Source organism: Herpailurus yagouaroundi, unplaced genomic scaffold (assembly GCF_014898765.1).
Source record: "Herpailurus yagouaroundi ecotype Mexico unplaced genomic scaffold, PumYag 67700, whole genome shotgun sequence".
In the NCBI taxonomy this organism is placed as follows: Eukaryota; Metazoa; Chordata; class Mammalia; order Carnivora; family Felidae; genus Herpailurus; species Herpailurus yagouaroundi.
This window is the reverse complement of record NW_024420499.1, coordinates 645,732-659,060: the sequence shown is the minus strand read 5'-3', so window position 1 is coordinate 659,060 and position 13,329 is coordinate 645,732. Positions and strand designations below refer to the sequence as shown.

General features: G+C 42.6%; 1 protein-coding gene across 7 annotated transcripts in view; it reads right to left on the bottom strand.

The window, feature by feature from the left end:
• The window catches only part of IL13RA2 (interleukin 13 receptor subunit alpha 2), a 72,444-nt gene that overhangs the window by 19,826 nt on the left and 39,289 nt on the right, over positions 1-13,329 (bottom strand). For 3 of the 7 annotated variants that reach the window (XM_040468392.1, XM_040468390.1, XM_040468397.1), the window contains exon 2: positions 1,252-1,383. The exons of 3 other annotated variants lie outside the window; for them this stretch is intronic. The gene's annotated coding sequence lies outside the window, so the exon portion shown is untranslated. Of the gene's footprint in view, positions 1-1,251; positions 1,384-2,217; positions 2,319-13,329 lie in introns of all 7 variants that reach the window. One more of the 7 variants, XM_040468391.1, reaches the window with a different exon arrangement.

Genomic DNA, 13,329 nt, shown 5'->3' with positions numbered 1-13,329 from the left:
CCCCATAAATAAATAAATAAATAAACGTTTTTTTAAAAAAATCCCTTGATTCTACCCTTTTTATAGGCTGCCGAAATTTGACTCGGGCTATTAAATAGCACTTCCTAGATCAGCCCAATGCATTTACAGTTACGGTCCCACTCAGACTTTGTCACACAAATGAACATGAAGACAACTCTTTGCTTGGCTTCTGGGTTACAAGATTGCCACTTGTGTAGTGAGGTACTTTATATACTATGTGGTTACCAGGAAAGACAGAATTTTTCACAAGCGAGGAGGGGATGAAGATGCAGACACACAAAGTTTAAAAATCGTTTCTGATATACTCTCCACTCCCAGCCCACAGTTAGCAGCCACGCATCTCGTCTCAACTCGTTGTTTCTTAAAAAGGAGGAAATACCACGGGAGAAAGGTGAATTGTCCAAACTCACACACCTTATTGGTGGCAGGGCTAGGACTGAAAACCAGCTCTCATGAGCCCTTCTCACTGACTCGAAAATAAATTTTCTTTTTATAAGGAGGCTGTCCTACACCTACCCATCTTACCAGAAGCCTCCCCTGAACCTTGGTCAACGTACTCTCACCACCCAAACCATCAACCCACCACACAGTTTTACCATTACAACATTTCTGGCAGAGTAATACTCCAACAACCTTTCAGTGAGCACCTTTGTTCTGCCGCATACTATTCCAGGTAAACCTTGTCGAAGATACAAGGCGCAAGTGACATGTCGCAGTATCTTATGAGAGCAACAATCCTTCTACTATTTATTCAGCATTCACAGCATCCCGGGCGCCGCCTTGTGCTAAGCATTCTACATACATTATATCATAGAATACTCATAGTCAGCATTGGATGGATGCACTCTTTTCTTTCCCATTTTAAAGACTAGACGCTGAGACACAGAGAAATTAAACAATTCCCTGCAAGTCCCAGAGACCGTACATGGTGAAGCTTGGATCTGAATCCAGTCTAGTACCAAAAGCCCTTGATGATAACCAGTATGCTAGGCACTTTCCGTTCCTCAGATCAGTGTGGATGGCAGCTTCCTGTTTCTACCCACTCCGTTTCACACAACATTACTGCCTAAACTATTTCCCACTGAGAATCTCCTTTGGAATGGCACGCCTAAACTATTTCCTGTTTTCAGCCTCACTTCCCATCTCTTCAAAGCCGTGCTTCATAATCCCCTTGTTCTAGGAGCTGGCTGGGATAATCTTGGCATAACTGGAGAAACTCCAGGTACTTACCAATTATCTGGTTTCTCAAGAAATGAGTTATCATAGGCAATTATCACAGGTCTTCTTTTTTTTCTCTTCTCCACTTTGGAGACATTAATTAGAATCTCTAATACTTCCCTTCCTGTCTTATAATCAAGCACACTGGAAAAAAAAAAAAAAATAGATAGGTGCTCCTGAAATAGCCAGCAGGCCAGAATACAGATTCTACAAGTCACAAGATGGGGGAGGTTATGGGCGGGGCAAAAAGCAACTAAAACAAATTCAGAATCACAGCATTGTATGTCAAAGCTGACAGGACTAATTGATCTTTGGATAAACAAATAGATACGCAGCTGAGGAACCTGTTATATTAAAAGGCACAATGGTGTATCAAACTGGATTTCGGCCCTGCCTCGACCACTAATGCTCTTGGAGAGAAATTATAATTCAATTTCCATCTATAAAGTGGAGGTGAGGATGCAGCCTGGAAGACTTGGGCTGAAGATTAAATGAGACAATGTATGTGAATGTATGCTCTGAGCATGCTCTGTATGCTTCTGAGCACCTGGCTACTAGTCAAAAATTTGAAAATAACTTGTTGCAACCCTACACATTTGCCCCTACTAATTCAGCAAAATTGACCCGTCCACCCGTTGCTAAGTAGACACTTATTATTAACCTCCAACTTCCCCCACCCTTGTTCCTACGTCAGTTGCGTTTACTGATCTGTGTCTTCATAATAATTAATTTCAGGCATTCGCCTCTCTTTTCACAGCTTACAAAGAATGTACTGAATTATTTCCACACCCCTGCAGGTGTATAAGGTTGGTATGAAATATTTACAATCAGTAAAACTGGGGCTTAGAGAGGTCCCACCAGCTGGTACGAATCTGTGTTGAAAGGCAAGGGAAAAGAAGTAAGGGACAGAAAACTGTGGCAAGGCTGAGAAGGTAGTCACTCGCATAATATGGCTTTGTAGAAAAGTTCCTTTCCTACCTTGACAAAGAAATACAGAAAGATTATTCCAAAGCGTATGAAATGACCGCAGGTCGTCGTTTTGTTTGTCAAGGCAGCAACCACGTTACAGAGACAGATGCCTATGGATTAGAAAATAATGAATGGAGTCTGACAATGTCCCTCAGATGACTTCTTAAAAAAAAAAAACAAAAAAAACACGTACAAAAAAGTATGGCCATGTTATTTATGTTGCCGTCAGACTGAAAAAAATCAGCGTTATAAAACTTGAAACCTTCCATTCACATTATTTAAAGTGTCTAGAGAAACAGCCAGAGCAGTAAGAATAGGGCTGCGAGAAAAAAGCTTGAGGAGAGAAAAAATGGAAACGTGGAGGAACCAATTGCCTCTCATATCAGTTAATCCGCTGCGTATCCATCCCTGGTTTCAGGATGTGACTCAAAAGCACTAGCTTCCTGAATAACGAATCTTGTTTCAAGGAGACTATCCAACATGTACAAAGGTCTATTCATAGCTTCTGGCATATGGCCATGACTCAGCATCATAATCAGCACCTCTGGCACCCGCCAGACCCCGAGGCCTGACAACACGCTGAGATCAATACAAATACACGGCTCGGTAACAGTACAGTCACATAGGAACGAGTGGTGAGTCAAATCTGATTTAGATAATAACTCGCAAATAATCTGTTCTTCAGACAGATTCATCGTTCTTGCCACTCGTCAAGTGTGATTCATTTCCCGCAGAAACACACAGAAACGTTAGACACATGCTGAATGACAACAATCGCTGTAGACCAAGGAAGGAGAGGTAGGATCTCTCTTCGACAAATATCACTTTAACAACTGGTTCTGTATAACATGACATTGCATATTGATATTTACGAAATATGTTCAATGAATCTTGTAAAACATAGGTCAGTCATCTTACTCCCTCATTTTTCTTTTACATTTTTTTTCAATGTTTATTTATTTTTAAGAGAGAGAGAGAGAGAGAGAGAGACCGAGCGTGAGTTGGGGGAGGGGCAGAGACAGAGGGAGACACAGAATCGGAAGCAGGCTCCGGGCTCTGAGCTGTCAGCACAGAGCCCGACCGACGCGGGGCTCGAACCCACGGACCTTGAGATCATGACCTGAGCCAAAGTCAGACACTTAATCAACGGACCCACCCAGGGATCCCCCACCCCCACCCCGTTCTTTTTTTAGATGGTTTCCTATAAGACATCCTGAGTTCATCCAGCTAACAAGTTTCCTAAAGCACTCTCAAAACCAGTGAATTCGGTTTTGAGCTACAACAGCAACTGCCAGGTCCACAGTGTTAATTCATGAAGCAGTTTACACATTTCAGAATTAGTCCCTCATCTGAGCTGATCAGAGCTTTATTAGTCCATAATCCCACCCACCAAACCGCCAGCAGGCTTTTGCAACCCTTTAAAAAACTCCCCCACTTCATCCACTTTTTAGAACTGGTCAAATTGCTATTATGAAATATACCTTACATGCTATTCAAGTGAAATCATACTGTAGAGCAAAGCAGTTATCTTGAAAGGCACCACTTCTCTGGAACTAGGAAAACAATCTCTTTTGTTCAACACCCTTCTCATTCCCAGATGCTCCCAAATATGTGTCAGCAAGCAAACACTGTGTACTCAAAACATTCACTTCGCGTAACAATTTCAAAAGTAAATAATAGAGTGTGCCCCACCCCCTCGAATTAAGTAAAAACAGAATACAAAATGTACAATTGTACAATAACAGCAGGTTTTATGTGACTTCGAGATTATTCTACCAGTATGTTCCTTCATGTTCATGAGGCTTCAATTGTAAATACATGAAAATACGATATTATACTGTGTATAGTACCATTAATTATAGAAAAGAATGTTAACGAAAACATATAAATATTTCTATTGTGTATTCATTATTTACCAATTAGTTTTGGAAGCCTACCACATGCCAGGCAATCTTCCAGGCATGAGGGATACAACAGGGAATAAGACAAAAACACCTGCCCTTTTGGAACTAACTTTCTGGTGTGGGAGACAGACGATAAACCTATCAGATCGTTATAATTTCTATCAAGAAAAATAAAGCAGGATAATTTGAAAGAGAGTAATGAGAACTCCTTTTAAATAGGATGGTCAGGGAATGCCTCCCTGAAAAAGTGGCATGAAGGACTTCCATGAAGTGAAGAAATGAAAAGAGAACCAAGGCCTGAGATCTGGGACACTCTAATATACAGAGGTCAAACAATGAAGATATACCAACAAGGGAGACAACAACAATTGAAGTCCTCTAGGGCATACTATAAAGTGGATGAAATAAAGAAAAGAAGAGACTAAGGCGAGGCCAGGGAGGTAAGAGGAAAACCTCTTGAGTTTTTGGTGCCCCAGAAACCATGTAAAGAAAATGGTTCAAGGATAGAGCGATAGACAATGTCAAAAGCTGCTGACAGGACAAATAAGATGAGGCCTGAGAATGGTCTCATAGATTGGGAAAATGGGAAGTAACTGGGGACCCTGAGAAGGGAAAAAGGGGAGTATCTGGAGCAAATCTCAGATTAAAGTGGGTTCACAAAAGGATAGATGGGCAAATGGAAACCATGAGTATAGATAACTCTGCTGAGGAGTTTGCTATAAAGGGACACAGGTGCTCCATTTTTTTTTTTTTCCAAATTTTGACTCAAATTCAAGGTAGTTAACATATGATGTAATATCGGGTTTCAGGAGACTGTACTGATTCGTCACTTACCTAGGACACCCAGTGCTCATCCCAACAAGTACCCTCCTTAATGCCCATCCCCCATCTAGCCCATCCCCCCACCCCCCTCCCCTCCATCAACCCTCAGTTTGTTCTCTGTAGTTAAGAGTCTCTTATGGTTTGCCTCCCTCTCTGGTTTTATCTTCTTTTATTTTTCCTGCCTTTCATTTTTAAAACACCGGAACATTCTCTCTTCTCAATACACTTTCATTAGCTCTTCAGCTTCAGAATAATACTTCCCACGGTCACTTGAAGATTAAACCAGTTTTGGAACCTTGTAAGCTTACTTTTTAAAAGTGCTTATGACAGGGGCAACTGGGTGGCTCAGTTGGTTAAGCTTCAGACTGTGGCTCAGGTCATGATCTCTTGGTCTGTGAGTTTGAGCCCCGGGTCAGACTCTGTGCTGACAGCTCAGAGCCTCGAGCCCGCTTCAGATTCTGTTTTTCCCTCTCTCTCTGCCCCTCTCCCACTCAGGCTCCATGTCTCTCTCCCTCTCTCTCTCTCTCTCTCTCTCTCTCTCTCAAAAATGAAAAAACGTTAAAAAAATTTTTTAACTGCATATGACAAAAAAAGAGTTATTTTTGTACTTGTATGCAGGCAGAGATTATTTTCCAGTGGACTTATTGCCCTTCCTAAAAATGAATTCCCTATTTTAAGACAACTGGTTCTTTATAATCATCTGCTTAAAAGCACTCACTAAATCCACTTCATAATCCTAAGTGATAGATCTACCTACCTACCCACTTTCTCACTGTTTTTTTTTGTTTTGTTTTGCTTTGCTTTTCATTTTGAGACAGAGAGAGCGTGAGTGGAGGAGGGGCAGAGAGAGAGAATCTCAAGCAGGCTCCACGCTGTCAGTGCCGAGCCGGACACAGGGCTCAAACTCACAAACCATGAGATCGTGACTTGAGCCGAAATCAAGAGTCAGACGCTTACCTGACGGACCCACTCAGGCGCCCCTCTCACTGTTTTCGATAGCTGCTTTTGAACCTGGGTTAGACCATGTTTCCTAAGTGACTTTAGAGTCTTCTCATCAAAACGGAATCTCCGAGTCTCTATTTTTCTAATCTGTCTGATGGCTGTATGGATGCTGACATGGTCATAGGCATCCATCCAGATCTTCATTTCCCAGACATTTCCTGAGCATCCATTTTGCACTCAAGGCTACAGATACGAAAACAAGCAAAACGCACTGTTCCCTACGCTCTAGCCTACTCAAGGAGCAGTCAGAAACACAGTTACTCACTACACTCCGAGTAGAGTGGCCAAAATCTGGAACACCACCAACAACAAATGATAAAGGGGATGTGAAGCGACAGGAACGATCATTCATCGCTGGTGGGAATGCGAAACAGTACAGCCACTTTGGAAGACAGTGTGGTGAATTCTTCAAAGCTAAATATATTCTTACGATACCACCTAGCAATCGTGCTTGTTGGTATTTACCCAAAGAAGTCAAAAGCTACGTCTACACAAAAATCCGAGCGTGGATGTGTTTAGCAGTTTCATTCATGATTGCCAACACTTGGAAGCAACCCAAGATGTCTTTCAGGAGGTGAATAGATACATAAATTATAGTACATCCAGACAGACAATGGAATATTATTCAGTGCTAAAAAGAAATGAGTTATCAAGCCATGAAAAGACATGGCGGGGGGAGGCTCTCGGGTGGCTCAGTTGGTTAAGTATCCGACTCTTGAGTTCAGTTCGGGTCATGATCTCATGGTTCATGGGTTCGAGTCCCGCATCGTGCTCTGTGCTGACAGCTAAGAACCTGGAGCCTGCCTCCTCTTTCTGCCCCTACCCCACTCTCTCTCTCTCTCTCTCTCTCTCTCTGTCTCTCAAAAATGAATAAACATGAAAAAAAAATTTTTTTAAAGACATGGAGGAGCTTTAAACACCTATTACCTAGTGAAAGAAGCCAATCTGAAAAGGCTACATACTATATGCTTCCAGCTATATGACATTCTGGAAGAGGCAAAAGCATGAAGATAATAAAATGACCAAAGGTTGCCAGGGGTTGGAGTGAGGGAGAGGGATGAACAGGCAGAGCACAGAGAATTTTTAACGCAGTTTGTGTCTACACAAAACGAAGACCAACATTTCTGAACATCTTTTCAGCTACATGACATGTGCTTAAGTTCTGACCCAAAAGATATAAACGGAAGTGTTATCTCCAATCTCTGGGTCATGCCTTTAGAAAGGATGATCCTTGAAGCGCCTGGGTGGTTCAGTCTGCTAAGTGTCTGACTCTTGATTTTGGCTTAGGTCATGATCTGCGGTCATGGAGGTTGGGAAATCAAGCCCTGTGTCAGGCTCTGCGTGGAGTGTGGAGCCTGCTTAAGATGCTCTCTCTTTCCCTTTGCCCCTTCTCTCTCTCTCTCTCGCGTTCTGTCTCAAACAAACAAATAAATAGCAAACAAATAAAAAAATAAAATAAAATAAAAAGAATGGACCTTTTCATTACATTTTTTTTTTAACGTTTATTCATTTTTTGAGAGACAGAGCGTGAGTGGGGGAGGGACAGAGAGAGGGAGACACAGAATCCGAAGCAGGCTCCAGGCTCTGAGCTGACAGCACAGAGCCCCATACGGGGCTCGAACTCACAAACAGTGAGATCATGACCCGAGCCGAAGTCGGACGCTCAACCGACTGAGCCACCCCGGCGACCTCCGAGAATGGACCTTTTCTCCTTTCCCCATTCTGCTTAGAATATGGTCTTGGCAGTGAGCCACCTTTGAACAAGTAGATGAGGGAAACACCCTAGGTGTGGCAGAACAACAAGTTCAGAGTAGCCCAGGGCTCTTGACCTCATGCAATAAAGCTGCATATTCTTTCTGCAGCCTTGGATTAGCTACCTCAAGACAGTCATGTGAGAGCAAAATAAACCACTTTCTTATTTAAGTAAAACCCATAACCTAACTAGAGAAGTATTTAGCATTGTGTATTAAAATACTTTAGAAGTTCATAACCCTTCAAGCACAAATTTCCAAGAAATAAAAGAACTTTGCATTATTACAGTCCAACCCCTCATTTTCTACGTAGCCTGAGTCAGAAGCTCGTTCCTGTAAAGGGCCACAATTAAGCCCTTTGACTTATGCCGCACTTCCTTTGACTGAAGTCTTCAAACAGATACTTTGGGCAGGGGAGGGGAGAATATACTGAACCACCCCACTTGCAAATATTACAGCCACAAAACGCCACAGCAGAAACTTTTCACCAAACACACACACACACACACACACACACACATACACAGAGTCATCCACAGGAGGATCTAAGTCGTCGAGGACTCTCCAAGGCCCTCTGGAGGTTCTGCTGATGCACTCACATAGTTTTAGTCACATGTAACTTCCCCTTTTCCAGATATTGGCAGTTCGTCCCACACGCTTTGGTTGTTATCAAGATGCCCTGGAGTTCAAGCGGCCTCTCGATAAATCAGTACCAGCTCTATCAACAGCGTGCGCTGTTCTTCCTGCAAAAGTGCTAGACGAAGCACAAGGCTGATTCCACAATCAGAGATTAATCGCTGCTGGGTGAGCAAAGCCAAACGTGCCTAGGGAAAAGAAAAAGTACCTGTAATAGAATCGCACCTTTTAAAACATGGCTTTGTCTTCCTTTGCCTGAGCATCCACGGGAAAGTTAGAATGACTAATACCTCCGACCCCCCAGTTCCACTTCATTCCTTAGAAGTGGGTGGGATGCTCTTTGGGAGCACGAGGCCGACCTGATTCTATCGATACTTACTCCCAAAAGGCAATGAGATATGTGGACAAATTTACACACGCGCATACACACACACACACACACACACACACACACACACACACACACACACTTGGCTTCTACCATGGTTTATATATAAATGAGAAACTAGAGGCCAGAGAAATAAAATGGTTTTCCCATAATTCCATTTCTTTTGAGCTTATGTTTTTAAGTACTGCCACTCTGATCATTTTGCTGCTTTGCAAAGACTTGACAGCTTTTTTCCAAATTCATCCGTCGGATTTTGCCTCTTCTCCTTTCTGTTTTTTTTTTTTTTAATTTTTTTAATGTTTATTTCTCTATCTTTGAGAGAGACAGAGACAGACAGACAGACAGTGTGAGCAGGGGAGGGGCAGAGAGAGAGGGAGACACAGAATCCGAAGCAGGCTCCGGGCTCTGAGCTGTCCACACACAGCCCGACACGGGGCTCGAACTCATGGACCATGAGATCATGACCTGAGCGCTCAACGGACCGAGCCACCCAGGCGCCCCCTTTTTTCCCTTTCTTTATGCGATCTAGATTAGCTTCCACACCCAAAACTAAACTTGCCTCTCTGCTTTTTTATCGTAACTTCCTAACAAAATCCCAAATCTGAATGAATTCAACTCTCAGGTTTCCTCTGTGCCTGTCACTGCGCAGGTGGGTGGTGATGGAAGAAGTCCCACAGTAGATTAGTTTCATGATAAATTCCTAACATTCCATTTTAAATAAATCCACAGTACCCCTCAAAAACACCATTACGGGTCTCTGTTCAACTTTATTCCAGTACTGACAGCAATGAAAACCTTCTTCTGATGTCTTTCATTCTTTTATCCCTTCTCCTCCAACCTCAGCATATGACCTGGTCTCTTTAAAAACAAAATTAAGGGGCGCCTGGGTGGCGCAGTCGGTTAAGCGTCCGACTTCAGCCAGGTCACGATCTCGCGGTCCGTGAGTTCGAGCCCCGCGTCGGGCTCTGGGCTGATGGCTCAGAGCCTGGAGCCTGTTTCCGATTCTGTGTGTCCCTCTCTCTCTGCCCCTCCCCCGTTCATGCTCTGTCTCTCTCTGTCCCAAAAATAAATAAACGTTGAAAAAAAAATTAAAAAAAAAAAAACAAAACAAAAAACAAAATTAAGCTGTCAGACGCAAACTCGGTCATCTTCATGATTCCACGCATTTCCGGCATCCTTTCCTCCTTCCCTCCTGCTATAATAAACGAAGTATAGGTCCTACCCATCTAAGCTAAAACACATACCCTGCCCACGTTATCAGAACCTTACAATTCAATGCTTTCCTTCTCTCTTTAATATCTTCAACGTAGGTGCAGATATACCTCTCAGTCAGATACATCCCATTCGCATTCAAACATGCTCTTTACTCCCTAAGCTTAAAAAACACAAACTACCTTGCCCACATATTTGCCTCCAGCTACTACTGCTCCAATCCTTCCTCACAGCCAAATTTCTAGAAAGAGTTGTCTATACTTGGTACTTTCTCCACACCCCCACTCACTCTTTATCATTCCCTTTCCTTCTAGTTTCTTCCTTCGTCCCGCCACCAATCCATGACTCTCTGAAAACAGGTCCCGCTAGAATAACTAATGACTTCCTGGTTACTGAATCCAATCAATACTTTTTATTCCAATCTTCTTTCTCTCTTGGTGGCATTCACCTGTTTATCACCATCCCTGAAACACTACTCCCTTGGCTTTTCTGACAAGAACGTTCTAGTGTCCTAATATTTCACGTCAGAGTTCTTTGAGGCCCTCATTTCTTTGGACAATGTGTTCTCTCTGGGTGATTTTATCTACTATCTATTTCCACATCTTCCATTACCATCAATACGACAATGGCTTTCAGACATTTATCTCTTATCCGAACTAGCTAGTTGGCAGTGATGTCCATTCAACAGTACAAGCCAGAAACCAAAGACACTGTCACCCTAAACACCTGATACTGTATCTCCTACGTCCAGTCTGCAGTCGGATTCAATCCATTTTTCAAACCTCCCTTGAAACTCCTCATACCCATCCATATCCCTCCCAGGCTAGTCCAAATCACCACCATAATTTGCCTAGACTGTTACAATAGCTTCTTTAAAAAAAAAAAAAAAAAATCTATATTCAACTTTTAACTATCACCTATGGACACTAACAAACATTTCTTAAAGTAATTTCTAGGCCCAACATGGGGCTTGAACTCATGACCCCAAGATCAAGAGTCTCATGCTTTTACAGACTAAGCCAGCCAGGAGCCCCTACAATGGCTTCTTAATACATCTCCTCGAATTTACTCTGGCCCTGCTCTATTTCCACACTGCCTTTCTTCTGTTTTCTAAGTGCAAATCTGACTATGCAACTGTCCTGCTAAAAATTCTTCAGGGCTTCCTTGTTATCTTGGGATAAAGATAAAAATTGTTTACTTGGTCCTCAGGGTCCTAAATACTGTGGCATCTGACTACTTCTCACCACTCTCACCATATCTGCCTGGAATATTCTTCTCTCTATCACTCATGGTCAACTGTGAGGCCCGTGACAGGAGGGACTGCTTCTGCTTTTATATTAACACAAGGCCTATCACAGAGCAGGCAACAAGTGTTTGGTGAATGAATGAATGAATGAACCGCTATGGCTTTAAGACTTTTGTTTGGGAAAGCTGACAGACTCCTGATCCAAAATACACTTACCAGTGCTCTATCATGGGACCTTGATACTTTAGCATCTTTGGTCACCAAAGGATTCTTCTCAATAATATTCTTGAGGGGCAGTTGGTTAAGTGTCCAACTCTTGATTTCGGCTCAGGTCATGATCTCACGGTTGTGAGATCAGGCCCCACGTCGGTCTCCACCCCGAGCGTGAAGCCTACTTAACATTCTCTACCACCTTCTGCCCCTCCCCAACTTGCACATGTGATGAATCCCACTTATGCAGATTATCTTAAAATATCCAGAGAATCCTTCCATAGATGATTTCAAAACACTGATGGACAACATAATTCACTTTTCTCTGTTTCAAAGAACATGAATACACACGGGGACTAGGAATACTCAAAGCATTAATGTAACTTATCATATCTTTCCTTTCCTCTATTTCTAGTACCAAATGGTAGCATGACTTCCCGAGCAGTGTCCTAAATAGAAACATAGGAGTCATTCCAGATTCCTTTTTCTCATTTATCGTCAACCACCATTTTGTACATGCACACACACAATATCCTAAAGATTCCATTCCCTGAATACCTTGGGGATCCATCCATTATCACTCCATCTTCATTCCCACGACTCATCCTAGCCCTTAACATCTCCTGATGTATTTCCATCTTCTAACAAGACAGATTCGTGTCATTTTCCATGCAGTAGTCAGTGTGACCTTTTCAGAACACAAATATGTCCACTTAAACTCCTTCACTAGCTTCCCGTTGTCCTAGAGAATAATTTATAATAATAGCTCACAATTCAATGGACTCACAGTGTGCCAGTGCTTTTGAAAGCTTTTCACTGTATTAATTCACGTAGTCCTCACCACAGCAATATGAAATAGGTCCTGATGTCATCCCATTTTACCAATAAACAATAAGGCAACCGAGGTCCAGAGAAGGTAAATGACTATCACAGGATCTCATAGCTGATAAGTGATGGAGCCAGATTCAAAGCCAGGCAAGAGTCATTCCAGAATTTGTGCCCCAACCTCTATGTTGTGCTGCCTGTCATAAAATAAAGTACCAATTCTTTAGCATGGCAATGAACACTTTCCATTATCTGGACCTTACCAGCACTTTAAGTGTCATTTCCTGCATGTAGATCTTAAAAAGTAGGGTCTTGTCTTATCTCTCTAAACTTTCGTCCATGCAGGTCCCCTGATACCAATACTGTTTTATGCAGCCTACTTACGGATTCCTCCTCGTCACTGAGATTTAGCTCAGATAGCAGCACTTCCCTCCATATGCTTTCTGAGTACTCCTTCTCCTAGACTAGACTGTGAGTTATATCTACACTCTTTACTGAAATATGAGGAAATGAAATTCTGCAAAGGCACTTGCAATTTAATGACGGGAAGAGACTCATAAACAGACAAGTAGAAGGACGCCTGGGTGGCTCAGCCGCTTAAGCGTCTGACTTGGTCTCAGGTCAGGATCTCACGGTTCATGAGTTCAATCCCCACGTTGGACTCTGTGCTGACAGCTCAGAGCCTGGAGCCTACTTTGGATTCTGTGTCTCCCTGTGTCTCTGCTCTTCCCCTGCTTGTGCATGCTCTCTTGCTCTCTTGCACTCTCTCTGTCTCCAATATAAATAAGTAAACATTAAAAGAATTAAAAAATAAAAATAAGGGCGCCTGGGTGGCTCAGTCGGTTGAGTGTCTGACTTCAGCTCAGGTCATAACCTCGTGGTCTGTGAGTTCGAGCCCCGAATCAGGCTCTGTGCTGACAGCTCTGAGCCTGGGGCCTGCTTCAGATCCTGTGTCTCCCTCTCTCTCTGCCTCTCCCTGCTCGTGCTCTGTCTTTCTCTCTCAAAAATAAATAAATATTTAAAAGTATTCTTAAAAAAAAGGAAAGAAAGAAAAGAAAAAGAAAAAGAAACAGACAAGTGTAACTGTCTGTGTTTTGCTCAAAGTTTTTTTTTTTTTTTTTTTTT